Here is a 5935-nt window from a genome sequence, read left to right as displayed (position 1 = left end):
AGGTCGGGGGGCAGTTGGCGTAAAGTGGCAGATTTGAGGGGTTTCGTGTGCGGACAATTTCACATCATCTGTATGTTGGAAGGGTGGCTTCCGCAATGGGGACAATAGGGGCGTCCAGGGAGCCCTCGTATGTAGTGTTTGTAATGAGGTGTCATTAGAGTGTGAGTATGAGCACGGTGTAAGACGGCACCCTCTTCGCAAGTGAAGTGTGGAGGCGAATGGGGGAGAGCCGAGGCGGTCATACGCAGTTCTGTGAGGATAGCCGTCCGAGCTTTGTGGAATTGCTGGCGGTGTTCACTTGGGTCGTAGGACTCAGGCTAGAGGGTAAAAGGCCCAGGGTTTCCTTCAGCGCGGGACGGCGCATGCACTCTTCAATTTCCTCCCATGCCCTGATGGCCTAGCATCCATTGGATAGTGACATTCATATGAGGTTGAGTAAGAAATGCTAAGAGAGGTCCCGTGCGCCCGTGCTTCTTTCTTTCGGTGATTGATCGGTTGTAAACGATGTTGTCATACCGCGTACTTCTTTAGTCGGTTGTAAAGCGTTCACGACCTGTGTTATATGTTGTCTCTAAAACGGTAAAGATTTCAGAAATTACGTCGAGAAGTTTGGGTATCACCGCCTGGTGGAATTTCCTCACAACCCAGTTTGAGGATATTTCAACTTCCTCTGCTGGTGCAAGCACTTGCAATGCCTAGCTTCTATGCACTATGCAAATTAAAAAAAAAAAAAAAAATAACTGTGTGGGTAGCACGTGCACTACGCCATACTGAGGAGAACAGACGCGCCCCTAGCGAGCTTCTTACCGCGAATAGTCACTGACAGAGTGAGAATGACAGGGTGGGTCTTTTGAACTCTCGGCCTCCAGCACGGGTTCCATGCTTTCCGCCGTGCTTTGACAGATCTTGCGCAGTCGAAGTACAGGGTGTCCCAGAAAACAATTTACAGTTTTTTTTTTTTTTTTTTTTTCACCTAAAAAATATAGCCCCCATCGCCGAACGCTCATTCTCCGCCCGAACGTAGCCCGAGGTCCGAATTAGATGCCAAAGTTTCAGTGCGAACCTATATCTTATTCAAAAGTTATTGACGATTTTCTGAATATAGTAATAGAAAAATGGTTTCCGATGGAGCTCTCGAATATGCATGGTGCTCTATGGTGCCAAAAACGGAAAACGGGGAAAAATGGGCCCCCTTATCCCATTGAACTTTTCAAAAAAATCACTTATAGCTTTTGAATTAAATATCGGTTCGTGCCGAAACTTTGGCCTCTGGTTCAAACCTTTAGCGCTACCTTTCAGCGGATAATGATCATTCGACCATGCATACATTGATTTTGAAATAATAAAAAAAAAACATTGTTAATTTTTTTTTAACACTTTGTACACGAGACGCTGAAGCGTTGTTCGAGGTACCAAGCTCGCGCTGGAGGCGAAACAACTAAAGATGCTCTCAACTTTCGAGTTTGAGGTTCCCGTGTGTAGCTTCGATGTGCGCTATGTATGCGCGAGTGCGCGTGTGGGCTTTGATTGCATAGCCACATAAAGTTGTCCTCGAGTTTGAGCGGAAGCTACAAGAACGGGCTGGGGTTTTGAGCAGCCAATACACAGCACGAATATGCAAGCACGGGAGCGGGATCATAGGGAGACGCTATGGCGCACGTACAGTAGTGTTCCCTCAGACCTAAAATAAAACGGAAGTTTATTCAGTCAAAAATGAACACTAAATTCCAAACGGTGATAAAACATCACGAGACTTCTCTGTTCAACAAACGACACCCCTAATATTGAAGGGTGACGTGATGTACAAAGCGTCGCCAAACACCGGTTTTCGCTCTGGATGCCCTATCTTGGGATTACATCTATACAATTGGAATGAAGCTTCTTCAACCCATATGAGTTCTCTGTCGCCACTAGATCTACGAAATAAACTGCGCTGATACCCTTGTTACAGGGCAATCTCCAAGGGAGATTGAGGCGGCTCTGTATTTGAGGCAAACCACTTCAATCGTCTTCATTTGGTCTCCAGGACCACGAATATCGTGAATATTAATAAATTTAGTGTACGGAAGCTGTACATTTTCAAAGTACCGCTGAAGTACCTGATATGACGTCACGCTCCGGGAAGGAGCGTGACGTCACATAAGGAGTTTTAGAGCGCAGCTCTTGGGCGCTCCTTCTCGTGTTTCGTGGCGTCGCCGTCGGCGTAGCCGCGCGCGTTGCAATATGGGACGTCACGAACCTATGCACCGATTCAATTTCCCGCTAAATTTAGCTGGAAAATTGACGCCACGTGACTTCAACACGAACTCGGGTTTCCCCCAAATTTAGCGGGGAAAATTACGACTTCCTGTCACGTCAACAATGAACAAATTAAGTTTCCCCGCTATATTTAGCGGTAAAACTGATGTCATATGACTTGAACACCAATTCAGTTTTCCGGTTAAATTTAGCCGGGAAATGAATTGGTGTGGAGGTGACGTGACGTGAACTTTACCGCTAAATCTAGCGGATAAACTGTATTCATTCAAAGGTGACGTGACACAAGGTCTTGTGACGTTATTTCCCCCGCTAAATCTAACGGAAACATTGTGGGAGGATGGGAGGTTATGGAGGAGGAGGAGGGTAAGAAGGGGGAGGAGGGGAGAAAAAGGAGGGAACAGGAGGAGTAGTAGTAGGGGGAGGAGAAGGAGGCGAGAAAGAGGAGGAGGGCGTCCTCCGTATTCTCCCCTCTCCGTCCTCCCGTACACTTTCGCTCCTCCTTCTTTATACCCTCCCATTCTCCTCCTCCGTACCCTCCCCTCCTCCCACTCCATGCTCTCCCCTCTTCGTCCTGCGCACCCTCCCGTCAAGGTATATTAAAAAATGAAAATACCTCAAGAGCTGCGCTCTAATTTCGCATTACAGAGATTTGTAAACGTCTTTCAATTTTTTGAAATTTCCGCTATCGCGCATTTTTAGAGCCTATTGTCGCGGTTGACGTGAGTCCCCAGGATAGACCGGGCGCGGCTGGGGTCCAGTTCCGGATGGAGCTCCGGGCAGGAATCTGAGCAGGCGATGATGACGATAATTAAACTCTCCTTTGTTTACATGTCAAAGCAGTGAGCTGTGGCTATACAGCAGCTAGTCGTAGCTATGAGCCTTGATCTCGGTGAGCTTTCCGATTTAGGTGAGCTCAGTGCTTTTGAAGTATTTCGGTTGACATGCAGTCGGGCGGCAACCAATCGCGGTGGTGCACCAGTTTCGTCACCCACGCCTTCTCGGAAAGACCCTCTGTCCAAGTTACGTCACAGGCCCGCACACACCGCACAGAAGAGGTCGTCTAACTCGATGGCGCCATACGTCAACGCACCAGTCTTTTTGAAGGCGTCGTCCTTGCAGGTGCCTTAGGGCAGGCTAGGTGAGAGCTTGGCGTAATGTTCGTGTCCGAGGTCCGCCTGGTTGACCTTGCCCGGGTATCTCACTTGGCTTCCAAGAAGGGCAGACATTCGGCCGGCTCGACGCCTCGGAGACAGGTTATTTTGGCGGTGAGTTATGTGACGACGACGGGCACCGCCCGTAAGCGAATCATGAGACGACAAACCAGGGCCGCCGACGTCCATCGCCGCCGCCGATGCCAATTGGAACAGCCATCGGCGCTGCCGTTGTCGATTGCAACACTATCAAAGCTGTGCTCGCACACTCTTGCTATTTTCAAATGGTCAGAAAAGGACATCCCGACTGGTGTCAGTACGGCGGAATATACCTGGCAAACTTGCATGCACGCGCTGCCCACACGAGCGACACGCGCTCTGTAGTTACGCCAAGCCACATTTATCACACAATATTTGCGGACAACATTCTGCGGCTCTGCAATCAAAGCTATGGGCGCACGTGCGCGTCAGAATCTTAAGCATCCATAAAAGCCGTGCACGCGCACTCTTAACTTCTTCTGAAACAACTATCCGAGAGTACAGTGTGGTAACTGTGGTGACGCGTAACAGTAGCTAAAGGTGAATTAACTGAGGTTAAGGGAGCCCGTGTAACACCGGCATTATACGTGGAGGCGTTTTTGGCAGCGCCCTCCTATGTTTCCATCTCGTGACGTCACTACCTTGCGAACAACAGGTTCGATGGTGTTTATAATGAGCATGGTGGAAGATTGAAAACATTGCGCACTGGAACCAACACTGCAAACACCGTCAAAATTGTAGCTCTTATATTACTCTCATCTCCGTCAATGAGAAAGACTTTGCTGACTCATTCGGCCAATCGTAGAAGTTCGACCACAACGACCCTTTAAAGCGCGCACGTCGCCAGTGGTTGGTTCTTTTCAAAAACCTCTTCAGCATTTTTTTTAACTGCAGTTACGCGTAACCGTTTTTAACCCACATACTCCAACACAAAGTTTTGTCAAAGCCATGGGATCACGTGCGCTTGAGCATCTTGAGCGCCCACTAAAGCTGGACACGTGCACTCTGCACTTATTCTGAAGCATTTACGCGAGAGTTTAGAGCGATAACTGCGGTGACGCTTATCATCATTTAAAGGTGACTATCGGCACTCAGTTCCCCGATATTGTTGTGGGCACTGCAATCTTGGTGCTTAGTAAAACGCAGACACAACTGCCGATTGTTATGATTCGAAAATGCGATACCCTTAGCATTAAATTCGGTGTTAGGAAGCTCACGTAATACTGTCATGGGTGGTGGCCAAAAAACAGGAAATAAACAGGAATGAATAAACGTTTAATGTGGCGAACTTTTGCCAAAACATAAAAGGGTATAAAGATAATAACAGAGCATCGCGGACGTCGAAGTCGGCGTAGCAGCACAGTCGAGCGCTGGGGCGAAACTGACTCCGCTCGCCTTGCGGAATTCCTTATGTACCCTCGTGGGTTTCTGGATCGTTCGGCGTAGAAGGTTCGACGCGTAGAACATTCTGACCTCGAACCAGTGTTGGACAAAATACTCGCTAAAAGTATTTAAGTTAAGTTACTAAATGCCTGCTTCTTAAAGTATTTAAAATACTACTCTAGTTACTTTCACTGTAAAGTATCTTGAGTAGAGTACAAACATCTAGAAATGTAATTCAATTACTTTTGAAGATACTTCCGCATTGCGTAATTTGTGTCGACGTCATTGACAACGACAATTATACAGCTCCGCAAATCTGGGTCACCAGAATGGTTTACTAGCACGCAACAACAAAAAACGAAAAAAAAGTATCGTAGGGCTATTTTATGCAGTCCGACTATAAGGAGCAAAATATTGTCCCGAATGAAAAATGATGAGGCGGCGAATAGCTGAACAAACTAAAAGTTTAATGGGGCGGACTTGTGCCTAAAACAAAATAGACAAAAGATACCATTGCAGGCGCCAATGTCGGCGAAACAGAAGTTCGAGCGCTGGGGCGAGAGTGACTTCGGACCGCCAGTCGGAGCAGCTTTTGTACCCGCATGTGTTTCTGGAACATTCGGCGTAGAAAGTTCGGCGCGTAGAACATTCGTAGCTCGATCAGACGACAATGTTCTCGAACTTACGAGAATGTCAAGTTGAAAGAATAAAAAAACAGGAGTCTTCCCCTGGCATTGAACCCGGAGGCTCCACGCGAGAGCCGAGCGCGGTGACCATTCGGCCACGCGCTCGCTGAGCAACGGACGTGGCAATATCACTAATAGATGTTACAAAACATTTCTGGGACAACAAGAAAGAGGTCGCTTTAGCTATTGGGGAAGAGATCAGACCGTGACGCCCCAAGTGGTTAACTTTAGACCTAGATGGATGGGGAGAACAAATACAATGGCTCAGCGCTCGGTTGACTTAACCGAACGCGGCGTCAGCGTTCGGCTGGAGTTTGTGCTCTCCGGTGAGGGGGAGGAGGGGCTCTTTTGTTACCACTCCGGCCTGCATGAACAATGCAGCATGTACTCTGCCCAGCTCAGCACTAAAGCCCAAGT

This window comes from Ixodes scapularis, unplaced genomic scaffold (genome assembly GCF_016920785.2).
Source record: "Ixodes scapularis isolate PalLabHiFi unplaced genomic scaffold, ASM1692078v2 PGA_scaffold5__190_contigs__length_132052651, whole genome shotgun sequence".
NCBI classification, from domain to species: domain Eukaryota; kingdom Metazoa; phylum Arthropoda; class Arachnida; order Ixodida; family Ixodidae; genus Ixodes; species Ixodes scapularis.
The sequence above is the reverse complement of the archived record's forward strand: the minus strand, read 5'-3'. Positions refer to the sequence as shown.